Source organism: Haemorhous mexicanus, chromosome 5 (genome assembly GCF_027477595.1).
Source record: "Haemorhous mexicanus isolate bHaeMex1 chromosome 5, bHaeMex1.pri, whole genome shotgun sequence".
NCBI classification, from domain to species: Eukaryota; Metazoa; Chordata; class Aves; order Passeriformes; family Fringillidae; genus Haemorhous; species Haemorhous mexicanus.
This window is the reverse complement of record NC_082345.1, coordinates 26,901,814-26,929,714: the sequence shown is the minus strand read 5'-3', so window position 1 is coordinate 26,929,714 and position 27,901 is coordinate 26,901,814. Positions and strand designations below refer to the sequence as shown.

Genomic DNA, 27,901 nt, shown 5'->3' with positions numbered 1-27,901 from the left:
AGGGGGAGCAAACATAGGGTCTCTCAACATGCCAGAGCCCAATGTCCGCACACTGACAGATTTCAAAGATTTAGATGTCTGGAACGTGGTGGCAGCAGAGAAGGTTGGATTCCTTCTCTACAGCAGAAACAGTAATAGAGATGCAGACAATGTCCTGGAAATAGATGGTGCTCAAGATACAAAGCTGGACAATATAAACCTAGGAGATTCTCTGAAGACTAGGTTACTATGAAAAAAAGAAGCATAGTTGCAAAATACAGATTTAATATCTTTTTTCTTATGTTTGGGAGAGAATCAAGAGGTTGAAAAAATGTGTCAGTCACTTTTACCTGTATCTTCATCTGTCACATGAAAGTGGCCTGAAAACAGCCTCTTCTGCCAATGAAAGTGGCCTGAAAACAGTCTTTGAAATTCCAGCTCATACCTTTATTAACATACCCCAGCAGTAAAAAACATACTGAAAAAATTACCCCTGCAGGCTTCTATCCCATCTGTGATAGAAACCAGCAGAGGATTATTCCCAGAAAGTTCAAGAGAAGAATAGGATAGTTTGCCTACAGAAGAAGTTACTTCTAGTCATGGGCTTTCTGAGGTTGTTCTATGCCCTGAAGCTAATAGGATTTTATCTGTCAGACATGAATGAGAGAACAAAAGTAACAACCTCTGATTATCCTCTTTTCCCCCTCTCTAATCTTACTTAAGACTTAAACTGACTCTTGTTCTCAATGATGGTCTGCAAAAGTCTCACAAATAACATTATTCAGTAGTAAATAATGCATTTCCCGTACACACCCAACTTGATTCTGTAATAAACACGTCTCCTGTTACCCACTTCAAAAGGCATCCTTTTGGGTTCATTGAGTCCTCATTCAGTATAGGAGCAATCAGGGCACTGTAAAACACCTTTACAGACTTTGGTATTTTTTGCTTTTGCATTATGTTCCCTTTTCTGAATGTCTCCCTGTAAACTAAAAATCACAGGGGGATTCAGCATAGCAATATCCTCCTCCTTTTAATCATATCTGTCCTTCAATTCCAACCTACACCCTTTCTCCAGTATCCTTTCTTATGAAATGAGATGCCCCTGATATTTCAGGCAAAGCTGCCTCCTCACATTACATACTGGCATCACACACATTGCTGGAGAAATCAGCTCAGTGAGAATGCTTTATCATCAGCCCTAACCAGACATTTAGCTCTGACAAATGGCTCCCCGGGAGCAGGAGGAGGGGAGGAGGGCTGGTATCCCGAGATGCTGAGCAGTCCCGGTGCTCATAAACCGCCCCCGGGCTCTTCCCTGGTTTGCGTGGGCTCCATCAGAGAGCCCTGGCCAGGAGCCTGGCACTCCTGCTGCGTTGCCAGCAGCTGGAGGAGCTTTTGGTGCCTGACAGGCAACTCTGCCACACAAAGGCATCTTTCTCTGGGAGCAAATTCATCTGCCCAGTTTCAGCGTGGTGCTGCAGCAGGGGTAGGGGAAAGTGGAAAGCAGCTCCACTTGAATTTTGTTCTTACTTCCTATGTTTGTGCCTCTTTGTTTATCTGGAACACTCATTCCTGGATTGGCTATTTTGTAGGAACATCAGGCCTTTGTGAGAGAGCCTGCTGCTCTGTTCCCCAGACAACATTACACACTCATCCAATTTTTCCCCCCTTCCATTTGATCCCTCTTTTCTCAACCATAAATCAGAATACTATAATTTCTCTCCAGAGCTTTTTCCCCCACTGTTTTTAATATATATATTAAATCACATTTCAAAATATTTCTTATCAGAATTATAAATCTTGTTATTAAGGCTGGAAGGCTGAGTGCTATGTTGACAAGCCTTACCCAGACTAGGGAGAATTTTGGAAATACCAGGCGTGTTACTTGGATCGAGGTAAGCGGACGAAGGTAAATGGAGGCAGAAGATGAGGCTGCACTCATTTTGGTGAATATCAGCATACTCTGGCATTGTATTGCACAATTTTCCTTGGGTCCATCTTTGTCTGGGCACTGCCAAAATCCTGCTCCCATTTAATGCAGCTAAGCCACATGAAGGTGATTGGTCAGATCAAAACGCCAAAGGAACTCTTTCCCAGTGGATGGTGATTATTCTCCTCTACTATCTTCTGCCTTTACAGTCTGTTTGCTGTGAAGCCTGTGAGGTCGTGGCAGTGTCCAGTTTTACTGACTGAGCCAGCACACTCTCTGTCCAGCACCTATTTCTGAGAGTGGGACCCCACAGTGCAGCTCCCCAAGCTCTGAAAATAGCTCTGAACTTTCCCAGCCTCTGCATGTGTTCCTTGGAACTGCAGCCCTGCTGGATGAGTCAGCTCTTGCAGGGTGACATCGCAGCTGAAATCAGACCCGGGCTTTGCAAGGAGAAATCCAAAGATCCTCTTGTTGCTTCATGGGAAACATCTAAACGAAGTCAAGATGAGAGTGTCACACACTTCCTCTCCCCATGCTGATTACTCACCACTCTGGGGAACCCCCAGGGTTGTGTCGGGATCAAATCTCATCTTTCCAAATCCTCCAGCTGCACCTTCTCTGGCAATGAAAGATGGAGAACACAACTCCTTCGAGAGCAGACCTTGGAGTCAGAACAGCAGCTGGGAAGTAATACAGCCCAGGAGAGGATGTGCCAAACCAGAGTGGGCTCCAGCATCTCCTCCTTCCAGCAAGGAAAAGGAGGCTCCATCCCAAAGACTGGTCTGGCACCAGAAAACCTTTCCCAGGTTTCTCAACTCTTTGGTTGTCACAGCCTCTTGCTGCACTCTGTATGCCTCTGTGAAAGGGATAAAATCACCTCTGCAAATGCCATGATAGGTGTAGGATGACAGGGATATAAAACTGTATGCAGCTTTTTCCTCCAGTTAGTTGCACAATTATATGACTGGGATATTACCAACACACAGACTCTGTGTTTGGCTTCATCATGATTTAGTCTGAACACTGAATGGCAGGATAACAAGACAGACCCTTTAAATGTAATAGTCTTTTGAGAAAATTATGTGTTCGGTGGTTTTGCTTAAAAATAAAAGGCTAGAAAAAGGGCACTCTGTTGCCTCAGATGTTTCCACAGCACTTTCAAATCCAGTGTGGTGACATCTGTTGCCAGGTAAGTAAAATCAGTGTGGAAATATTTACTCTTGCCCCTTACTGGGACATGAGTGGTTTTGCATTCTTCTAAACACAGATGTGAAGATGCCTTTCTTGGCTCTTGAATTGAGGAAAGAACGTTAAGTTGCTGTCAGGAGAGTATCTATGGTTTCTTACTCCCAAAGACTGGAAATGCTCACTCCTTACCCTGTAACTCTCTTATCCTTGTTCTGCTGATAGCTGTGTCTGTCTTCCTTATGCAGCTTTTTGATTAAATTGCTGTAATTTAGCTACCACTTCACAGGTGGCAGAGACTCTAGACTCCTCCTCTCTGTTCTCTGAAGTTCCTAATTCTATAACAAGTCATTGCACTGCAATCATATAGATCCCAAACATTTTGCAGTGGGAGGCCAGTCACAAGAACTGGTAGACCAGAATTTTGTCCAAGATCACAGTGTGACATGGAATGGAAAAGCCTCCAAAAGATGCTTTGTAATGCCTTATCCATTCTCTGTGCAGATTAATAGACCAGTAGCAAAAGGTGTGATATAATGTGTGGTTAGAAAGGTAATTGTAACATCTGAAAAAACATTTCCCCTCAAGCTGAAAGGGAAAGTCAGTGTCAGATCTGTGCATTTGTGTGTCACTGTCTGTCACCATGGCACTGTGGGAACAGAGCTGGGAGGCAATGACCCAGCACTGGGAAGTCAGTCTAGGGGAACGGGCAGGAAATGGGGCTTTGGGACCCATGACAAACTCCTGCTGCATAGCTCTCCTCTGATTTTGGGCAAGTCGCATGCACTACTGGTGAGTCACAGGCAGCCTGACGATGTGAGTTTGGCTCCATCTAAGGGAAGCAGGGAATACTACAAAGGCCCAGAAACGAGTAGATGTCTGTTCCAGTCGTTTGGAGTCAAAAGATAATGGCCAACCTTCACCTCCTCTCATAAACCAAAATGTAGCTTTGTCCCTGCACTTTTGAACCGATGAGTTTGTAAACTGTGTTGTTTACTACGGTAAATGCTTCTCTATCGATGCGGGTCACAACTTGGAAGGCACAGCCTGAAGTTAATGATTAGTGTATTCTTTGATAGAAGATAGTAATTACTAACCCTGGACTCTGATACTAATCCACACACTTTTTAATGAGCACTTCACTTCCCCAAACAATTTCTTTATTGCAATTTCTTGTGTTTGATATTTCCCTAAAGGACATTTAAAAGGGATTTCAGTTTCCTTTGCTCTATTTTTCCCATATATTACTCTTTCTTTGAGCAGCTGAGCAGGTGAAATCCTCTTTTTGTGTAAAGGGCACACAGGAAGGTAGATTCCTTGCCCAGCAAAACTTAGATTAATAGAAATACGTTGGTGTTTACCAAACTGAAACTGCTGACCCATTTCAAAACAGAAAATCCTTAGTAAGACAGGAAAATGAGTGTCTCTAACATATTGAACTGCCTCTCTAAGAGGTTTAAGTCCTTGCCCAACTCCTTTCTCAAGAGACACTTAAACTGTAGGGATTTTAGGACAGAAATCAACCACTGATGTGCAGGTCATGGAAACAAAGAATGAAACCATGTAAAGAGCAGGGCTCAATTTAAAAAGTGAAAGCAACTGGCCTCACTGAAGGCAAGGAATCTTGTTGGGCACTTTTTGCAATTGTCCCTTGCTTGTTAGGACTTGATTAAATAAGGCTGAGAACACACCATCTCCTCCTAGCTTTACAAAGCAACCCTGAAGTCAACTGCTCCGTTTAAAGCTCTCACAAGAGCTCCCAACACAGCAGGACTGTGGCACCACCGTGAGGGGCTGCAGCAGCTGCCTGCTCAGAGCTGGACCATTTACAGCTTTCCATTAGGGGCCCAGTCCTCAGTGTCCACAGCCTACTGCTCCTCCTGTGTGCCAAACAGGGGCCTGAACTCCAGTACTTCTGCATCGTCCTATTCCTTCCGTGCCCAACGTTGTCTGGCACACCCTCCTTCTCAACCTCTGCCCTGCAGCCTGTGAGGGCATTGTAGGCTCTGGCTCGAGGTCAGACAGGGAAGCTGAGCTGATCAAGGGATGGACAGTGCTTGGTCTGCTGTAAGGGCTGCTGCAGCCCCGATCCAGGCAATTATGGCTCGGCAGAATCCGTGTACATGCCAGTGCTCACTGGGCAGAGGCGCTGCAGGGCTGGCTTCCCTTGAGCACAGGTCTTGCAGGAGCTTGGCCACAGCAGCTGGTGTGCAGGCTCTGCTGAGCCCAGGGCTGGCAATCCTCCCTGTTTGGCCAGCTGCCCCTGGAACGATCTTCCCCAGAGCCCTGGGAAGTCCCTGCACAGTCTGGCTTGTGGGTTCACACACACGTGAGCACCTGCTGCTGTGCTCTGTGCAAAGCACTGGAAAACCTGGGATCCTGCTGAGCTGCTAAGATGCAGGTTACCAGTCAGAAGCCAAGATAGCAGAATTCATTACTCCCCCAGAAATGAAGCTGGACCAGTCATCTGTGCCAACAAGGCTCTTTCTCCATCAGGAGATGGTTTGTCCATCAGCCTAATGCCCAGGCACTGTGTTAGGCATGTTCTGAGCTGTTGGGTTATTAGGGTTTCTGTAATAGTTTGTGGTTTTAAGCAGAGTCATCTTTAAATGGCTGCAGGCCATCCAGCCTTTAATGTTAAGCACCACATTGAGCCATTTAAAAAATTTTATCTTTAAAAACATTCTTAGGGACACGCTTTGCTTTGTTCTCTTTTGATTTTTTCCCCCCCTCCATTCTTACTTGGTTTTCTTTAAAGAGAAAGGAAATCCAAATGCAAAAGTGAATCTAATGCTAAGTCAATGATGACTAAGACATCAGGGCAGGAAAATCAAATATTTCTGGATAAGATCCCAAGCTTGTTCATGGTAGGCACCCAGAAGTAACTTGATATTGTAATTATGCACTAGAGTTCAGAACTGCACATATACAGTCTCGTGTGACTGTATTGAATTCTATTGTATTCTGTCATACTGCACTGGTGCCTTCTTTGTTCAGTGCAAACAGTCATCCAACATTAAATCCAATGGAAGTAATTTAATAGACTTGATTTTATGCCTTTACTAATGCTGCAGATGTTCTTATGCATTTGTTAATAAAATGTGAATTTAATTAATTCATTATGAGTCTTAAGGAAACTGAAAGCTACTGAAAATAATGAGACCTTCAAAACTAAACCAAAAAATATAGCTCACATGTAATATGAGTTCTTCATTTGTTCCTGTTCTTGGTGAAGACAAGAGGATTTTATGGACAAGCAGAATTATTTCTTTATGGTTTCCCCTACTCTATATTTATCAATGCCTGTAAATACCTTTGGAAACTTAGAAAAGTATAGTAGTACCTACTGAAAACAATCTGTAACAGGCCGAGTTTGTAAATCAGTTCCATCTCTTGGATGTTCACCTGTTTGAAGGAAGATACAGTGAGTAGGACTTCAGCTTGTGAAATGGAAATAGAGGCAGAGCTGTGAGTTTTGCCATCACTTTGTGATAAGCCCTTGCACACATCATCCATCCTCCCCTGTTCTGTAAACAGATCTACCAACAAGTCTCCTAAGCAAATGATTTCAAGAATCAGCCACGCACCATTGTTGCTAAAACTGGCAATGTAGAACAGGAAGACATCCATGCTTTCTCGTTCATTTGTAGTATTTGTCTCAGACCCTAAAAAGCTGTTAGAAAACATGGGAGAAAGGAAGGTAAATATTCCTGACTTGTCATTAAACCTGAAACTCCCAGAAATACCATCATGCATGGGAATGTTTTGTGGTTTTGACTCTATTCTTTCACTAAACTACCTCTGGAGGGCTAACCCTGTCAAACAGCAGGAAGAAGAATTATGTTACTTCAAAGATTTATGTGTGTAGCCAAAGCTGAACTGGATCTCTGGGAAGGAAAAGCAAAAAGCTGTAAATGTCAGGATGGAAAACCAGAGCAAGATAGGGGCTGACTGGCAGTAACTGGCTAAGAATTTGGTTCTTCTTAACATACTTGTACCATCAAGCTTCTTATCATGAAGTTAGCAGATTAATTGTACAGGGCACAAACATTTTTTCCTAACTACTTCACATACATTGCTTTGCAGTTATATCACGTCCTCCAGTTCTCGGACTGTAGGAGAGAAGAAGGAAAGGCCCATGATGCCTTTTAATATCACTTTTTATTGTATACCTCGCTCTTTTCTTTGTTTTGAAAGGTGATCCCAACTTTTTCAGCTTCACAGAGCGAGCCAATCCTTCGCAGAGCATTGTTAGAGTCTGCGTCATGACTCACTAAGCAGGGGTGAGAACATCGCTGCAGGTAAAGTGCACCGACTATTTATAATGATATTGTAACACTCCAGCTATGGTGCCTGCCCTGCTCTTTAGGGATGCCATCATTCCTCTATTTTCTGCACAGCCCCACCGCAGTTAACCAACGTTTTCCTTATGGATATTTCACCCACTTGCACCATTTATTTTCTTGGCTTTGTAGCACATCAAGAAGCTTCGTGGGATCCAAGAGAAGGACCACGGCAGACAAGCTCCCGTTCGGTCCCAGGTCAGGCAGTGAGAGCAGCACGGCCCTGGCACACTGCTGCCTGCTCTGGGATTTTGACACTCGGGTACCCCTGAAACCGCTTTTCACACATCAAAGTGTGGACAAGTTAGAAATGCATTTCATTTGAAGAGTTCTGCTGGCCAATCCCTAATTTCCAGTAAACTTGCTTCGCTGAACATTATCTCGTGATTTAAGACTGCGACAGGCCGGCGATAAAGCTGAACCATCACCACGCCGCTGCATTTAGTTTGCAGCCCTTAAGATCCAGCCTCTGCCGGGAACCCCCCACTCCCATCCCGAGGATCAGGGGAGGGCGGTGCTGGGCGAAAACATGGGAGAAAGGAAGGAAAATATTCCTGACTCCTCACGGAACCCGAAGCTCCCAGAAGCGCCAGCACGCCCGGGCTGATCCACGGCGCTGACCCTCCCCTCCGTCACTGACTCACCCCCACACCACACGGGCCGCAAGGGCGGCGCTGCGCCTTTAAGGGCGAGGCCCCGCCCCTCCCCGCCCGGCAGGCTCCCACCCCCTCCACCCCGCCCGCGATGACCTCATCTCTGCCTTTCCATTGGCTGCACCTCCCGTCAGTCAGGCGGCGCACGCCCCGCTCTCCCGTTAGCTTCCCCAGGTCCTCGCTATCCATTGGTGGCTTCTCGTGCCCCTCACCGGCGCCTCTGCCCTCTGATTGGCGGGGCTGGCGGGGGGCGGGCGCTTCCGCGGTTGCGAGGCGCCGGCCGGCGGTGGCGCGGCCGGGCTGCGGGAGCGGGGGCGGCGCCTTCTCCGCCGGGGACGGGCACGGGCGGGTGCGAGCGGGATGGAGCCGTGACCAGGTGAGCGCGGAGCTCCGGCTCGGCCGGGACCTGCGAGGCGGCCTCGGGGAGCGCCAGCGGCAGACAGAGGGAGGGTGGGCGCGGGCCCGCCCCGAGGGGCCTCCCCGCCCCGGGGCACGGCTGCGCCCCCACCGGAGCCCCCGCGCTGCGTCCCCGCTGCCCCGGAGCGCTCTGCGCCCCTCCCCGCCGAGAAGGGTCCCGGGCGTTCAGCGGGTCGGTGGGGGTGGGTCTGGGGGCTCTTTCCGGCGGTCGAGGCCGGGCAGTGCTGCCAGGGGCTCGTAGGGGTTTGGGCGGCAGCCACCGCCGTGTCCTGCCACCCCCACCGGGCTCCCTTGAGCGGGGCGATTTCCCCGCGGGGAAGATGCTTGTCCGTGCTGTGGCTGCGTGCTTGTTTGTGGTAACATCTGCTTGTCCCAGGCGTTTGTCTTCCTCTCTGTGACTGTGAAGTCTTGGACTGTAATTTCACGTCTCCCCTGATCACGGCTGAAAACTGACAGTTCTGTGTGTGTGTTAATGGATATAATCCTCCTGAGACCTTTATGGTCTGGATCTGTGTAGCCTTACGCTGCGCCATGCAAACTTTGTGCTCATACGGTTCTGTGCAGCTCTGTTTTACAAAAGGAGCCTTGAGTGAGCTGAATAAAGGGGTGCAGGTTTGCTGCTGCTTATAGCAGTCCCCTTCTGGTATCTTTTGTCCAGACAGCATCAGGGCCTGTGCTGTGAAAGTGCAGTTTAATCTACCAACTACAGAAAATACATTCTGAAGACATTAAAAATCTTTCTGTTTAAGTCTGTACCTTCTTTTTTGTGTCTCGGAACCCAAAATGTGCTTTTTGTTTCTTGGTGGATCTGAAGACACAGCTCTGAATATTTGGAAAATATAAAATGTAGCTCTTCTGGGCTGGATGTGTATATCCCAACATTCTGTCTTTATTTTAAATTTGTATTTGACATCAGGGCTAGTTGTGGCATAGCTGACTTACTGGAAGAGTGTTTTTTACTGGTGTGTTCGTTTTCAGATAAAAATACAAATGAATTTCCACCACTGATTTTAAAATACATCTGCTATTTGCACAGAGCTCCTCACTAGGTTTCTGTAAAATCCGTACTGTTGAACTGGTAGAAGTGTAATGCCTTTAGATCTTCATAAGTATTTCCAAAAATATTTCAGTCATTACTGAATATGAAATGACAGGGACACCAGTTTGTTCCCATTTGCTGCAGTGATTTAATGAGTGATCTAATAATTGTGATTAAATAGGATCTAATAATAGAATTTAAAATAAGTGTATGATCTGAAGCTGACTGTGAACTCCTTTTCTGTTCTTCAGATTCGTGCTTTTTGCTGAAAGGAGAAAAAGACTTGGGGCTAAAAGCAAATGCCTTAAGCTTTCCCCAAGTAGGCAGATCTGCCCTTCTTAATTACCAGATATTGGCTTACTGAGCCCTCTCCTTTCCTTCCTCACTTATAATTTAGAAACCAAATGTGATTTCTGGAAAAGAGTGAAATATTGCCAGTTACAGCTTCTTGAGCATCACACTGTTCTGTACAAAATGTGAGCAGTGCTGTGTTTGCTGGTTCCCACAGTTGTGGAAACAGCTTTAATTTCTCTTTAATTGAGGCCATCCACTCCTATCATCCTGTGGGAGAAGGCTTCCAAATCTTCAGGCAACAAGCAGATCATGAAATGAAATGCAAAGGAAGGGAGTACAGAAGACATTTTGACGTAGAACTAAGAGAATGTGGCATATTTCCAAAAGCAGTCTTTAATTTTTCCTCCTCTTGAATATGAAATAATGGGAAACTCTTAGTTTTGAGGAGGAGTGCTTGCTTGCTTGTGTTTTTTTTTTAATGCTGACTTCTACTGGCATGGCAAAAAAGCAGCATTTTTCAAAGACTTTCATCCTTGAACCTCCAGGTGAAATGTACATTCAGGCAATAAAGGTACCCTTTAATTTAATATGATGATGATGATAATAATATTAATAATAATAATAATAATACCAATCCCTACTGGATTTCCTTCACTATTGAGCCATGATTAAATTCCTGTATGGTATTTGGTGGTGAAAACAGCAGCTGGACTAGAGAGAGAAATATCAGAACAAAAAAGGTTTGGATGTTGGAGCAGAAAGCAGATGAATTCTTATGATGTGTCAAAACATTATCAGAAGATTAATTGTTGCACTCATTTGGAATGTGCAGAGTGTCTCCTTATATGCTTTTTACCTCAAAAACTCAATTTATAGCAACTCCTGCACTCTGCCTTTCCTCTCCGTACTCAGCTGTCCTTCCTGTGTTGTAGATAATACAATTGGACTATCTCAATGTGTATTTATTTACTGATAACTCAGCATTTGATCAAGATTCCTTTTGAGGAGTACAGCTGACTTCCTCCATGTAAAAAGTGGTAATAATTAACAAATCATATTACAGTTACACAAAGCTCTTCCTTAAAAGTTGGTTATTTTTTTGTTTTTTTTTTTTTTTTTGGATCAGTTGTGTCCTGAGGGGCAATGTCTTTTCCTGAGAAACTGTTGGAGAGGAAGCAGAAAAAGCAATTGTTCAGCAGTCTCAAACTGTCAGACACCTACTCTGGGAAAGCCAAATTTAATTATTTCCTGTTGGACATATTTGCTGAACTGAACTGAGACTGCAAACAGAGGATGTGGTTACACAGACATTTCTTTAGTGGTGGGGCTGTCTTCAACAGCTCATATTCCCATTTGCCTTTTTTCCCACTCCCCACCATGTGCTGTCACCTCAGTAGTGATGTGGAGTTTGTGAGGCTGCATGCTAGGCTAGCTTAGAGACCTGATTTTTAATCTCGGCATGTTCTATCCCTCTCCCCCTCAGACCCCCCAATAAAAAATGGGGGAGAGCTGCAGGAATGCATAGCTGGAGTGGAGGAGTGCATTAGTAAGAGCTACAGCTAAAAGGAGCTATAGTCTAAAGTTGTTCCTACGATTATTCTTTTATGTGTGGGTGTTAGATGAAATGGATGAGTTTGTGTGAATTCAGAAACTAATTTCTTTGTCAAATACTCTGTGCACTTTTTCAGGGTTGCTGTGTGTGTGGTTAATATGTATGTTTTACCTCCCAACCTCTGAATGCTTTCTGGGGTGCAAACACTGTTAAATGGCTTCTTCAGGGGAAACGAATGGCATTGGGCTGAGGACAGTTTTCAAGACCAGCCTCAGATGTGCCCCACTGGTCAGTCAGAGCCTTCAGATAGCTAAATGTGTGTTGTCCTTGTGGAGGCAGAGCAGTGCATGCACCTTGAACAGGTATCTGCCCTCAGTCCAATACCCTGTTTTCAGATGTGAAGAAACAAAGCTGCTAACAGTATTTCACTTCCTTTGATCCTTTCCTATTTCTTATTCAAGACACTTATTTTCCACACAGATAAATCTTAGAATTTGTCACTGAGTGAGGTAGTGTGATTGTTTGAATTAGTTTGGTTTATATTTCAGAAATTGTTGTAATGAATTTAGTTTGTGCAGCATTCCTTTCCATTTCCCTCCCCCATTTTCTTGTGTGTGTGTGTGCAGCATCATTATTCTTGTGTGAAGAAATATTTTGGATTTAGGCACACAGCCATATTGATAACATCTCTTCAAGAAGGTGAGATTTAACATGAAGTCAGAAGTCTTTTTAAATCTTGAAAACTAAAGGCTGAGCTTTTAATTGGAGATTTCTGTACCTTAACCTCATGCCATCCATCTGCTCTTGCTTCCTACTGCAAACTAGGGTGTCGACTACTTCTGCTTATTCTTCTTAATTAGCTGGTCTCGCTTTTTCAGCTTGTTTGGGCCCTGCTGATCCAGAAAAGCAGAATTTTTGTGGACCTGCAGCAGAGAAAGCATGGTAGCTGCTGCGTGTGCCAGCATGTTATTTGTTAACAGCTTATCACTGGGGGCTGCCTTTTTGGCACTGAAAGAAAAACTTTCTCCTGGACAGGGTCAGGAGTTGCTGCTGCTGTTGTCTGTGCTTGCCATGGGTGCATATTGAAATGTGTATGTACCTCAGTGCAGGGGGCCCTGGCCTAAAGCAGTGCAGAAAATTCCCTGTTTTGCCATCTCCTGGTGAGGCAAATCAATGTACTGACTACACATCATCTTCAGAGTATCTTCATGTTAGGGGAACAGGAGACTGAAATGTTATGTCTAGTTCTGTGAAATTAATTTTGGTCTGGGACAGTCTACATCACAGATTGTTTCAACCTCAAATTAATGTTTCCTGTAATCTATGGCAATTGCAACTGGTTATAGACACACCAGGGAGGGGATGTGTGGTTCCTTGAGTCCTTCCCTTCCCGTGGTTTAGTGGAGCGCTGAGGATATATCTTCATTGCACAACTGATCCATATGGTTGACACCCTCTTTAGGCTTACTCAGATGAGATCATCCTTTACACAGAACCATAGCCATGTTATGATGAACTCGTTTGCTCTGCAATTGTTTATATGTGTGATGGTACAGCTCTGAGCAAAGATGAGACAGGATTCACTTTCTGTCAATTACAGGGAAGCTTTTCCTCCTTCAGGCAGACACTTTTGGAAAAAAACATTGAAAGTCTCTACTTGAGTGATTAAAAAAAAAAAAACCCACAACATTTTTGCCCTCCCTTGTGATTTTTATAGCAAGATAAGAAGTTTCCCAGCAGAATTATGTGATTCCAGCCCACACTGTAACTTAATTTCTATTCCAGTGTGTAAGATGGACCTGCATCCAGATGAGAGCTTTCTCTGAGTGACTGGTAGGGCGATGTTAATGTTCGGCCTAACGTAACTGTCCCTAAATTCGCTCTCATGGGTCCTGTTGGATATGATTTACAGGAGCAGATCACTTGATTCTGAATTTTTTTAAAGCCTCCATCTGAGAGACAGTCTGGGTGTTGGAAGGGTGGGATATGAATTCTGCATTGCTGTGTTCTGATCAGAGTTACGAGTCATGTCAGCGAGTTTCTGTGTTGTTCAGGCATGCTGAAACTCCAGGTCACCAGTGAGGGCAATAAGCCATTGTAATCACTGGAATAGCAGCCATTTGGCTTGAACATGTAAACACTGACATACAAACTTTTCCATTGGATGGAGAAGTTTATCAGCAAGATGGGACTTCTGCATTTCTTAGAGATGACACTATTTTTTCTTCAGAAAATCTAGGACAGTAGAGTTCTGCCTGCATTGACTGTCGTGAGAGGAAAAAGGAGTGTTGGAGGAATGTTTTGATTATGCAGTGGGCAAAGAATAGCAAAAGCAGTTTAACTGTGGAATTTTGCCAGAAAATGTTTCAGTTATCAGATTAATCTTTGCTCGCTCACTGCAGCGTAGAAGGAACAGTAAAGAGCTTGTCTTTCATTACAGTTGTAAGGCTGTTCTGCTAAATATTTGTGAAGTTTGGCTTGTTAATTTTGAAGGCAGGGTGTATCTGAGTTTTCTGTTTTTTCATCTTGAAGCTGGGTTGAAATTCCATGAAGTGAGTGAATAGGAATAACGACAGGAATATGTTATACCTGCAGCATCTCTTACCTTAATAGCACACACATATTAGGAAAAAAAAAAAAAAAAAAAGATGACTGTTCATGCATATTGCAAGCCAGTTAGCTCCTATTTGGGGTTCATATGACCAAGCAGTAAATTGCAGGATGCAATACTTTAACTTTCTCAGGCTGAGCAGGAACTTTGTTGGCAAATGGGACCAAAAATTTTAAAGTTGACCTTTTATTGGCCAGAGTATCTGGAATAAAACTTTAGTTTTTAGTAGAGAAAGTAAGAAAAATGTCTGATGTCTGGGAGGATGAGTTTTGAGTGGGAGAACAAGGATGTCTAAGCTCCTCAGAAGGCTAATGGAAGTGTTGGAAAGTCAGAAAAGGTAGATAAGCTAAGGCAATGAAAAAAATGCACTGGAGAAAATACAGAGATTATTTTGACTGGTTATTGGTTTCACTTCTGTAGAAAATTAGCAGATTCCCTGTTCCAGGACAGGCAGATCAAAAAAACCCTCTCTGTTGGACCTGTCTTGATTCAACTGAGACTCTGGAGAACATGGATTTGAGGTGGAAGTGCTGGAAACTAAATGGAGCAGCATGGTGATAGTTGAGCTTTATAAGTGCTGTTGCAATCCTAAATTGGAAGATAATATTCAGTGAACCAAGATTACTGGAAATTAGTGTTTGGCCAGCAGAAATCTTCAAATGAAATGCATTTCTAACTTTTCCATACTTCCCTGTTGTGAAAAGTGGTTTCAGGGATACCTAAGTCTTAAAAAAAAAAAAAAAAAAAGAATCCCAAAACAACAGCAAACTAAAAAATAAAAATCCCACTCAAAACCAAACTGCCAAAAACTTGCACTGAAGTCAAGATTTAGTATATGATAAATTTCACTCACTTATAATTTATGATTTAAAGAACCAACATCATCACAACTAAATTGTGATGTTATTTGCTTAATGCTGTCAAGAAGGTTCCAGCAAAATTGTTTTGTTAAATTCTCAGGTCCCTTGTTCATCATGTTGGAATAGCAAACTCTTAACAGTGGTTAATTGTTTGCTATCTTTGTGGAGACTTTCCTTGACTTCTTGAGGCCTTTTTGCCTTGCCTGTTAGGAAATCTAGGATCTGCAATTCTGTAAAAAGTATATCCTTCATTGTGTAGTCTTGCATCATTATTATGTTATAATTACAGTTGTATGAGTTTGACTGCTTTATTAAAGAAAAATAATTACTTATTATGGGTTCTCACATAAAATTAATTAAGTAGTTGTAAGTAATTTTAAATATTGACTTGATGACAAATACTGTGAGAGGTGGCAGAATGACTCCTTGATTCTGTGATAGAGCCATGATTAATGTGTGCTGGCACACTTTATTGAGAGAAAAATAGGAACATTCCCTGTGAGGGAATTTTCTGAAGTAGTGGTGTGCTTACTTGTTGTATTTTTTTTTTCCTTTGGTACCAGTATTATAAATCCCTTCTCCTTCAAATTAGTGGAGTTAAGTGGAGGAGAGTGGACCAAGCAGATGTGCTATTCATTACTTTTATGTCCTTCTAAACAGTGTAAACAGAATAAAATTCTTTTGTTTGTGGGGATCAGAAAACTCACATTTTGTGTTGTGCTTATTATTCAAGCATCAAGACTAATCAGTCTAACTGATCTTACTCCTTCTGATGTTGAAGTAGTAGATAGCTTATACTATTTTTTTAACAATTTTTTTTCCTTTTCAGTGGAGCTATGGTAATACTCATGTCCAAAGTCCATCTGGTCTGAAGTTCGTATTTAGGGAGGTGCCTGTTTCTTTTTTATTTTATCTTCTTGACAAAATATCTTGGCATCCTGACTGCAGTTCTGTGCTTCTGAGGTTTAGGAAGCCCTAAAGTCTGAAAAACTCGGAGGAGGAAATGGAATTGAAACTTTTTTGACTTTTTTTTTTTTTTTTTTTTTTTAAGATAGTTAAGGAAGTAGGAGTGAACATATGGCAACTTCTGACTCTTTTTATTGCCATTTGAAACAACAGTCTTCCACAGCCTCCAAAGTAATTATTTTCTAGTTAGGTGCTGCTGTGTATGCCCTTTAGAACTGTGTATGCCTTTTAGAACTGTATTGCCAAAGACAATGGAGTGTTACTTCAGTACATTTATGAGTTTTTAAGGTGCATGGGATGATTCTTTTACCCCTCTTCCAAAATGGGATCCCTGTTGCTGTCTTGACAGATCTCTGTAAGGTACTTTCATCTTTTCCCTGTTTTTGTGTGAGTGGATAATCTGGTGTCATAAACTAGTTGTAAAAGCCTCCAAGTTCTACTATCCAATGTTTAAGAATGATTTCAGTAGAGGGACTAGAGAACTGAGTATATGATTTGGTGCATATTCTGCCTTAGTAGATCTCAAACAATGCATTCTTCAGAACTGACAAAGCAGCAGTCCTAAAATAAAAGTTCTGCTCTGCAAGTAGCATGGTGTGTGTATACCAGCATGGCAGTCTTGACGGTATTTCAATTCAGCTTCTCTAGTGTGTACCAAATGAATTAAAGATTCTATTTAAAAAAAATCCCGGATAAAGGACTTTGCACCTCACTTTTAAAGGAGAAAATGGGCTGTGTTTGGTTTTGTTTGGTTGTTTGTTTTGAAATCTCTGAATATTTGTGTCCTGTTTTCTCTTTCAGTGACTGAGGAGAGAGCTGCTGGCATGGAAGTGAGCTGGGTTTGTCCGTGGGAACTGTGAGTAAGGTATGTGTTGTGTTCTTTTTCCTGGCTTTAGTCTGCACCTTTTGTTCTTAGGTTTTGACATGAAAATTGCTTGTAGTCACTAAAAGTGAGGGATAGTATTGTTTAGAGATAAAATATTTTAAATTTGTGTTAGTGTAACAGCTGTGCATCAAGGACTTTATAGTGTCAAGAGTATCAACCGCACACATGTGCACTTTTCTATGCTGCTGAGCAATTAGTAAGACTACTTTCAAAGAAAGAAGCAGTTGAATTTGGTATCCTTTGAATTGGCAAAGAACAGCAGCAATTCTGATTTCCCCCATTCCTACACTGTGTTCTTTACTCACATTGTTTAGATTTCCATGTTATGGAGTACTTGCTACTTCTTTTCAATAAACTGGTTAGCTTAAACAAGGCAGTAATATGGGTCTTAGCTTCTCTATGAATCACTGAAGAAAATTCTTACCTATTTTCAGTAGTGGGGAACTCCAAGGGTGGAGAGTCAGCTGTTGTAAGGGGAAAAGGGAACAGAATATCTAGTAAATCACTTGCTGGGCCTTCCACTTAATGAATGTCATGCTGGGTAGCTGCATTAGAAGATGCCAATAAATGCAAAGAAGTTTGAATTCCACACCCAGTGGCCATGGATGGGGAGGAGAGAAAAAATCAATTCAGATTTGTTTAATTTTTATAGACAGTTTCATACTGTCATGACTAAAGAATGTCACTGGAGTCAGGAAACTTCTTGTAGACTGTTTCAGGCTTTGGTTTCACACTGTACTTCACACGAGGTAACTGAAAGCTGTCATTTTCCAGTGGGTCTTGCTCCCTGTTTCTTTTTTCTTTGTTTGTTGGTTTAGGGTTTTTTGTTTGTTTAATGAGATCTGAGTAATCTATGGTTGCAGAATTCAGATTGCTATCACAATGGGAAAACAAGCATGTTTCAAGGTGTAGTTTTCCATCAGAACAGCAGGCTGAATTGACTTGCTCTACGGCTGCAGAGTCACTGCTTGGAGGAGAGAAGGTGAGAATTTCAAATCGTGGTGTGGTGATACAATATGGGCATCCAATCTCAGTCACAGCCTGTGATCAGACTGAGTTCGATAAATTGTAAAACTACTTCCTCAGACACACGAAAGTAAGTTGCCAAAAAACCTTGCCAAAAAATCCTTAAGATTCCAAAGTTTTCAGTTTTGCCTGCTGCTTTGTGCTGCAATGAGTGCTTGTGCCAGGAACTGAATGGACTGAAATTTAACTACTTTATCTTTGTTTTAATTCTTCCTTTTCTGTTAAAAATCTATACATTTAAAAAATTATTTTCTTTTATTTTAGTCTAGATTTGTTCCCTGAGCTGTCTTTCCTGCCATGCCTAAGTCACCACTTTATTATGCCCTGTGTCATTCAGTTCCAGAAACAAATTTCAATTCTTCTGTCTGAAAGTGTATTTTTTCTTCTGAGGCCTTACTTCCTGTGCTTTCCTTGTCCAATGACTTTCTCATCCCAGTCTGCTCTAAATCCATATTCAGCAAGAGTGCCTTCATACTTTTTCAGCTGTGAATTTCCAAGTCAAAGCTCACATCTGGCTGCAGATCATCAGCACTCCCTTTTCTAGTTTGCTGTAGCCTCCCTGCTTCCATTGGTTGTTGGCATCCACTGCCACATGCCTTTGCTTTGATTCCATTGCTTCCACTACTTGCTCCTATGGGGTGCGGAGGAATGCCTTGCCTTTAACATGAAGGAAATTTTAAAAGATGCATCAGACAGTGATTGCAAGGAGGCCAGCCAGTCAGAGGGTGGTGGAAAGCAGGCAGTCCTGTTCTAAACACACTGCAGTTCATCCTGCATTTCTTTGGCAGCAGTGCAGGCTCAAACAGCTTGCTGCCTTTCTCAGCTCCCTCTGTTTTGCTGGCATAGCTGTTTTTGTGGCCATGGTGAGCCACTCTGGGGAACACATCCTCCTGGAAAGAAGTGTTTTTCTCTAGATTATTTTTCATCTGGTCCAGTACATGTTGTCTCTGTAAAGATTTATGCTGGTCTCACAATGAGGAAGGTATGAGAGGGAATGTGCAGCAGGCTGCCTAAGTTGGCACCGCTGCTAGATATTTCAGTGTGCTCCTTGACATTACAGTTAAGTGCTGCTCTTGCAAAGGCAGGCCAAACCTCTGCACAGCCTTGCACTCCTGCTTCTTCCTTTGCATCAGAGCTGGTGATTGTGCAGCCACAGGGCACGGCCAGCCAGCCGACTGATCCGGGAAAAAATGGCTTCTGATGTTTCACTGAGTGAATCGTCTGCTGCTTCGGCTGACCTGAGTCACCCCGTGGGGGCACAGTCATTAGATCAGACAAAAGGAAAGCAGCAGGAACCAACAGCTTGATAGCAGTAGGCTGAATTCTTCTTTCAATTATGATGTTGAACTCTATCGTGACCAAGGCCTAAAATACATTAGTGTACCCGCTGACACATGACACCTGAACATGACTTTTTTTTGCTCTTTTGTTCTTTGGACTTCTGAAGAAATAACAGTTTTTGCTGTAGCTATCATCTTCAGTCTCACAAGCTAGATCAATCATTCAACACTCTGAAGAGGTTTGAGAGAATTAGGTGTCTGTAAAGAACTTCACCAGTTTAAGGCTTAACATCCTCTGAAATTTGAAGGATGTTGTCCTCATTCATGCTTTGAACTAAAGTAAGAACTCCAGAACTTGGTGGAGAGTTCATTTTTTTTCCAGCAAGGATTGTTTGTTCTAAATATAATTGCTAATCTCAAAACTAGCTTTGGTATTATCAGTTCTCTGTGTACCCAAAGTTCCATGGTCTTGAAAGCCACAAAGTTCCTCCAAATACATATTGAAGAATGAAAAATATTTCTTAAAAAATAGCTGGAATGTTGAATTGCATTTCTTAGCTTGCTATTTGTGGCTTTGAGAAATTAATGTTTATTGATGATTTTCCAAGACCTCTTGAAAACTTTCTATCGCTGCTGGATGGAGTGAAGCAAATGTTAATATTTTATGAAGGAAATATTTAGGGCTTGAGAAATACCATAATTGATGAGTGGTTGTTAAAATCATGTGCAAGGCTGTGTTTGTCTACAGCACAAATGATACAGTTGATTGCTTTGCACAAGATATGCATCTTTTCTCCCTCAAGTCCTCACATCTCTATACAGCTGTTCATGCCTTTTGTCTGATAACATTTCTTGCTGGCCCAAGCATATTTTGACTCTTGTGCTGCTGGATTTGCTGGAGGTGGTAGCAGAGAGGGTGAAGATTCAAAGATATCCTCTGTTACTGCAGTGCTAGCGGCACAGCACACATATGGATTCGGGTCCTTTAGCTCAGATCAAGTTGTACTCATCTCTGTTTTACCAGTGTCTTCATTCCCATGTGTTGCAGTCTTTGCCTTTATAATACAGGCTTTGCAGTGCAGTGGCTTGTGATCGTGGCTAAACGGACAATTTACACCTCCAAATCACTGCTTCTAATCCAGAATGAATTTGGCTACTTTTTGGCTGCTTCTGCCCCTCTGCCCATTCCTGCTCCCAATTACTGTGCAAGTGAAGGAAGCTGATGACAGATTCATTTTGCAGAAGTCAAATGCTTGTGGAATTTATGTGTTAAAATAAAACTTCATAATCTAAGGTGGCCTCTTTTTAGTGGTCTGCGTAGTTTGGTTCTTAATTTAAGGTGGTTCCTGAAGAAGTCCTCAAGACTGTACCTCTTCCAAGTTATAGTCCTTGTCATGTTTGCCTCACTGCTGACTCTGTTTTATATTCTTTATGGACGGTGTCATCATGCTGGCTCTCAATTAACTGGAGAAATAATTCTGCCAACAGTTGTGTGCCTAAGTTAAGCTGACTGACAGGAAATGAAATAATTTTTTAATACACCTTTGTAGGTCTTCCTGTTGGTGACTTTGATATCTAAAGGTATCTCTTGTTCTGATTGTTATAACTTTTCAAGCTAATGTAATGCCTCTGCTTCCTCCTGCTGTAAACTTCACTTCTCCTGGGTTTTTCCTTTAGTTTGTGATGACCTGGGGGATATAGTTGCTTTTGGGCATGTCATGGCATTCTCTTCCAGTCTTCTCTCTCATTTCAAAGATTTGTCCACTTGAAGTCACTTTGCCCCAAGATTGCCTCTTGGCTGACTGATCTCAGCTGGCATGATATTTTAACAGAAGGCTGCTCATAAGTTTAAAATAAAAAAACGCCCTGTCTACTCAAAATAGCCCAGCTGCACACACATGCTGTTGCTGTTAGGTGCTGGAGGTTGCTTAGCAATTCTTAAATCAGTAGGAAATTGCTATTGCCCTGGCAACTTGGTCCAATAATGCAAACAAGGGAAAGCTGTTTAGAGAGGTATCCTTTCTTGATTTGGGAATTGCATGTGTTTTGTGTTCTTTTCCCTGTGCTTCTCTGATTTTTACTCACTTATTTTAAAATTTCTTTTATGTTTTAATTTTAAGTTAAAATTCTTCTATGTTTTATTCTGGTTATTGAGTTTTCATGTATGGGAAGGGTGATAGTCCTTGGTTCATTTAAATACTGACTGTCAAGATCTTAATTATACCATGAGTATGTGAATATTTCCAAAATCATGCAGGGGCAATAGCATTCTCTAAGGAGCCAGGAGTTTTTAAGTTATGGTGCTATAAAACACAAACCATGTCACAACAATACCAGCATGAACCATGACACCTGGGAGGAAACAGATCTGCTCAAGAGAAACAGTGGACATTGCTTGTAAATAACTAATCTTTGTCCATTTCTAACTTCTGAAGGCATTTAAACACTTCAATTTCAGACAAGACATGTCCCTTATGCACAAGGTATAAGATTAAGAACCACAGCCATAAAGAATTTTCTGAAAACTATTCCCTTTATCAAACTTGCAAACTACAAAGACTATACTGCTCTGAAACTTGTTTTACATGGTAGCTGTTTAAGTGCATCCTCTTGCCATTGCAACACCATATCACAGTAAACACACAGGAGACCTGATTAGCTTAGTCATTGGTAAAAACAGTGTTCTGCTTTACATTTACCATATGACAAAATTACTTAGAGAAATTTCTGTTAAAGCTGCTCATCCAGGATCACTGGAGGATAGCTCAAAGCCTGTGAGATGAGAGGGAAACAAAATAGACACAGACAGTATGGAAACCTATCTGACCAACAGTAAACTAGTTAAAAGTAAACTGGGAGTGGGAGATGGGATTAGGATTACTTTCCTGTCATTTTAGCTCCATTAATCATCCCATCATAAGGGCAGACAAGTACCAATGTTGGCGCAGGGAAGCAACGAAGGCATGCATCCAAGACCTCCCCTTTTGGCAAGAGCCAGCTTTGACCAACTTAGCTGTATCATACAACCACATCCTCTGGTTAGACACTAAACTGGCACTGCCAACAAAAGGAGCAGTCCAGCCTGCTCATTCCTCACCTCCTGTCAGCCAGCACAGGCTGAACCAGATCAAGGAACTGATCTGTGTTCAATTTGACCTGTCATACACACACTACTAATTTTAATCTGCGTCTGTTGCTGATCTGGCTCACCAGCCAGCCACACAAAAACTTGGTTATCCTGAGGGAGAATAAGGCACGAGGAAGTAAAAAAGAAATCAGGATGGCTACTTTTGGTAGCAGTCATCTTAAGGCATTATTAAATGATTTAATCTGTCCAACATTTATGTTGGATATGGATATGGTGGCACAGCTAAGTGTGTAGCTGGCAATGGACTGGGGAACTGATTTTATTGAATACCCAGGAAGTCTGGTTTTCAGCTAAATAGAATCCTCAGTCAAAGAAGGGGCAGTGTAGGGACAGAAGTGAGCAGCTGGACACTGGAGGACTTAAGGGCCTTGCTTAAGCTGATGTTGCTGCTGTAGAACATCTGTGGTATCACAGCCACTGTTGTCCCAGAAGCAGCTGGCCTAAACGTAGAAAAATGCCATGATAGAGAGCTTTTCCCTGGTAAGGCAACAAGTACAAATCCTTGAGGGTACTTAATCTGAAATCCTTATAGAGGATAAGAAATACTAGCTCTTAATACTGTCCATCAGCTTCTGGATGACTCACTTAAAGATCATGGCACGGTACATTTCTTTATGGGAAAGTTTCTATAGTCTGGTTGGAAATTACAGGAAAACAAACATTGTAAAATTTTAATTAGGTTCTAGATATCAATAGTGTGTAAATATCTGATTGATCATTCTGTGGTGACAGTTATAGAGTGGTATAACTGTCTGGGAAGTCTAGAAACAGACTTATGTTGGTTTGCAGAAAAGGATTCCATGTCTTTCACAGGACTTCCAAATACTGTAGTATGAATGTTTATAAATCCTCAAAGCATCTTTCAAATCCCTCTCTGCCCTCGTCAGACTTTTAATTGAACATAACTTAAATCAAACTTATCCAAGTATAGCTTTTATTGTAGTCTTGAGGACTGGATGCTTTTTTTCTTTTTTAAGTTGTGAGGATGTGTTCCATACCAAAACTTGGCTCTGATCTGAAAAAGAGTTCTCTTGGAAGAGGCTGGGTGTTTGGATGTACTGATGGTATCAGCTGGTTCTGTCCTTGTGAAGCCCTGGCACAAACGCTGGTGATGCTGCACAGGGAACTGCACCAGGGACCCAACTAAGCTGGAGTGTGAACCAGAAGACTGGCTTTTACACCTGGTTTATTGTGTGTCATTGCAGAGTCTTGTGCTGGCCTGAAGTGGGAGGTGATGTGGAGGAAGGAGAAGACAGGCTTACCAAATGCATTTTAATTGTTCATAATGGTTCATCCAAGTTTTGTTTCCTTTGAGCTGCAGCTCTTCTTGGGCTAACAGAATTGTTGTCCAAATTGTTGATTTTTAAATTTTAAATTTTTTTTTTATTTTGTGGTAGTGTTCCACTGTACCATGCTGGTTCAACTGTGCCTTGTATAGAGGAATTGATCTGGATGAAAAATTCCACTTCAGCTGAATCAGCTTTCTGATACAGTTCACACCCAGTATGGCTCTACAAGCAGCACTTCCAGCATTCAGGACACAGTGGCAGGGCAGGAATGAGTGTCAAGCCAAGGTTTGCTTAAGCTGTGTTCCTTTGATGTAGGACAAACACCGACTGACATGCCAACTAGGATTCAGATACCTTCCATCTGTGTCTTTTTCTGCATGAGTTAGGAAATGTGCAGGTCCAGGTGCAATTCTAGATAGTCCAGCTGCTGTGATGAAGTTTCATTGGACAATTTAATGGAGAAACTCTGGTTTATAATTTCAATACCAATTAACACCCTTTGGTGTGGTGTTGCTCAAGGTCACATAGCAAAAGGGTGTGTGAGCATGGGTCTCTTGCTCCTTGTTGTGCTGTAGCTGGCTCTGCTGAACTGCTTTTACTGTGGCTTGGTACCCTGCTTTTCCATAAATGATACAGTTTCAGTAGTCTGGCTAATGTCAATGTACTGATTAAGGGAACAGATTATATTTTACAACACTCTTGTTAAAGTGTTTGACATGGCATTTTCCTAGTTCATAGTGCAGGTTTTAAATTCCTCTTGAAAAGAAAATCCACTATGTTGAAGTTCCTAGGGACATTTGCTGTTTACCTAATTGCAGCAGATCTTGCATATTCGAGACATGTCAAGGGTTTTTCTTCCCTTTTCAGAAGAGGAAGAAAATCTTTCTTTTCCAGGGTAGATTGAGGAGGGAAGGTTGAAAATTCTGCTGTTCCCTGTCTTTGTGGGGTGAGTGTTAGATATGTCTGTCACCTGTTTGTGATTTCAGGCCTGGCTGCACTTGTGCTTCCGCATGAGCTGACCACCATGTGGAACCAGGCAAGGTGTAATGTCTCCAGTACATCTCCTTCCATGAAGCAGACTGGCTTTGGCTCCTCTGACTGGTGACAGCAGCCCTTACCAGCCAGCCTCCTAACTGGGCAATTACTCTGAGTTTAGCCCCTTTCCACAGGTCTCCCATCCTACAGGGACAGGGCCTGAGGCCAGCTGTTATTGGTGGGGTTTAACTCTTTCCAGGCTTTGCAAAGGTTGTTGTGCTGTACAAACTCTCTTCTTTTAAGTCTGTGGTTTAAGGGTCTCTGTTTTCAGGTTTTCTCTATCCGTTATTAAAAGAAGGGCATGATAGCAACTTTTTCTCATTTCAGATTACCGTTACAATTTTGTTTCAAAAAGATAGGATTTCATGTTTGCTTTGGACGGGAAAAATATCAAGGAAGGAGTAGGCACTTTCTAGCCAGATGTTAACTGAAGTAAAAGCAAATACTTCGTATGGCAGTAAGGTTTGGCTCAGTCTCATTTGTTTTGTTTTAACAAGCACCAGCTTCAGTTGGTGGTTTTTGTTGTTTCCTTTTTTTTTTCCTCCACCCTTCTTTTCTTTGCTTCTCTCCAGATCATGACATAGGGTCCTGGGAATGAATGTATGACAACATGGATGAAATAACATGTTTTCATTACCAGTGAATTTATATTGTTGTCTTAAATATATGCTGAAAAAATATTTGAATTTGTACCACTTATAACTTTGTTCTGGATATTACAGACCAAATGGTGCTTATCAACTGAAGTATGCAAGTGGGGAAAGTGACTATTTGAGCTCCTTTGTCAGCTATTGATGTGTTGAAGTTGTCACACTCATCCAGGTTAATTATGAGTGTTAAGTCGGGAATACTTAATAAAATCTGTATTGCTGAAATCCTTGTTTCCAGTTTATGGTTTTTGGCTGGTTTCTGGAGGATTATCCTGATGGTTTTGACTTTGCTTTACCTGCATCTTTTTAAAGTTGAAGGTTAGCATCTGCAAGTACCTTTTACTTGCTAAATTCCAACAGTGCAGCCGAGTCTTCTGAGCTGAAACAGCAGAATGCTAAGGAACAGGAGATTTCCGTCCTCATTAATCAAAACCAAATATGATTGCCCTTGTATAATGTCCGTTATTGTTTAAATGTTGACACAGTAACCATTTCACTGGAGACTTACCGCTGGTTTGTTTCTGTTTAAATTACTGAACAGAAAAGAATTTTAATTTGAACATAGAAGTGGCTTTTGAATACTTATGTAAAGAATTATGGAAATATAATAAAACATTTTAAAATTACTTATTTTATTAAAGCCCTTTATATGTTGCACATTTTGGTTGCTGTAGCTGAGGTTTAAGACAGAAAAGCTTTTTTGCATATGTGGAATATTTTTCTTTTATTCACTTTCACTGATTGTGAGTGGGGAGGACAGAATGGAACAAGAGAATTATTTTTTGACATGCAGTTGATTTTTATCTGAAAATCCTCATTTGTTGTGCTCAGCTGTCCTTCCAGGTTTATTATGAAGGATTACTTTACCTGACTGGATTTCAAATAGACTGTTGTTAAAACACTATTGTTGGTATAAGGGACAGTAGTCAAGAGTTCAGCAAGGTTCCAGATAGGCTGACTTCACTGGAGTGAATCAGTCTGGGTTCCTAAATCACCCAAAATTGAGAATGTTCTTATCCTTTCTAAGAAAATTATAATAATCTGTAGTTTCATCAGTGGTTTCTGTGGTGATGCTGTTGGAGGTTTTTTCAAGTTTTTAAACTGCCGAGTTGAGCAAGTTTCATTGGATTTCAGCTGATGATGGTCACACAAACTCAGTTTGTCTCTCTCTACCATGGAGGACACCATGATGAACTGGACATATGGCTAAGACTCTCATGTGAGGTTTATGGTCTATTTTTTGCTGTTTTGTCTTGCAGGTTGCCATCACGAAAGCCAAAGTGGATTTCTCCGGGGTGGTGTGCCTGCCCCCTTCCGTCATTGCTGGGAATGGGCTGGACGGAGGAGGGGCTGGCGACAATGACGACGAGCCGGTGCTGGTGTCCCTTTCGGCGGCCCCCAGCCCGCAGAGCGAAGCTGTTGCCAATGAGCTGCAGGAGCTCTCCCTGCAGCCCGAGCTGACCCTCAGCCTCCATCATGGCCGGAACCCCAACCTGCCCCCACTCAGTGAAAGGAAGAATGGTAAGTGGTACAGCGTTCTTATGTAGTGTGTCCTCACCAAGTGGCAGTGTCACGGTAGATGTTCTGGATACAGCTCTGCTTTTTATTGCTTGTCACTGTGGTTTTTTTGTAGGAAAAACTAATGATCCAGAGTTCACAAAATGTATTTACACTGTTGGAAGGATTGATGTTAGTGCCTGTGGAAGTGATAAAGCATTTAATATTATTATTTTAGGTGAATACCAGAAAAAGCTTTCCTGTGCTTTGGGGTGACTGGGTTGTGCAAAACTGAGACAGTCAAAGGAAGTGTTAGCTCACCTTCAGACTGTAGCCATCTGTAGATTTTTCTTTGTCACGTTGGTCTGCACTTGCCAAGGATGAGTAACTTTCTCACTGCAAATGTCTCAAAGTTTCTTTCAGACTTCCTGGAAGGAGAAGCAAGACCTAGAGTTAATAATGAAGTGTCCCAGTAGGCCTTCTGATCCTAGAGTGAGAATGGCCTGTGCATGTTTATCAACTTGATGGTGTCTTATGGGCAACTATATAGTGGGTTACAATATAGTGGCAAAATGCAAGGCTACTCAGTGACCAGAACTCTTGGCTTTGAAAGGCTGTTAAGTGTCTGAAACTCAGGATACCAGACTGCCATGAAAGCCTTCGCATGTTCAGCCTCATCCTGTGAGAGAGCGATGAAACCATTTGATAAGTGGTGACTTCTGTTTGTGAATTCCTTTTGGTGATCTCCCTTCACTTCATCTTCTGGGGTATATTTTGGTAACTCTTGTCAATATTGAGGGCCTTGCTGCAGTCCGAATTCATGCTATCACCTGCAGGGTACTGTGGATTTTGAGGGCGGTCGAGTCCTGTGTGCCTTAGTGTTGGACCTTATGGAGTTGCATGACACAGCATATGAGAAATGCTGGGGAGCTTCAGAGTGGCTTTATAGCCAAAACATAATGCTTATGGTTAATGATTTAGAATACGTGCACTGAAGGACAGTAATTTGTATTGAAGGGGTATCTCACTTAACATGGCTGGGTCTTTTTATCTAGAAAATGACCGTGCCTTTTTCTGAATGGTGTATCAATATTTTGCAATTTGGAAGAATTTATTAACTTAAACCCAAAGTGTTGGGTTTTTAGGAGGTTAAAAAGAGTTTCCTCATTCATACATGTTATGCCATCACGTAATGATGTTATACCATCATTATGTGATCACAATTATATCTACAAAAAAAAATAGAGAAGATAGAAAT

The 27,901-nt window shown here is 42.2% G+C and overlaps 1 long non-coding RNA gene across 1 annotated transcript; it reads left to right on the top strand.

Annotated features, from left to right (window-relative positions):
- The first annotated feature begins 8,350 nt into the window (after positions 1 to 8,350).
- LOC132327359 (uncharacterized) lies at positions 8,351 to 26,545 on the top strand. Its single transcript, XR_009486521.1, has 3 exons — positions 8,351 to 8,469; positions 16,634 to 16,697; positions 26,406 to 26,545. It is a non-coding gene; the product is annotated as an uncharacterized LOC132327359 (long non-coding RNA).
- Positions 26,546 to 27,901: the final 1,356 nt, after the last annotated feature.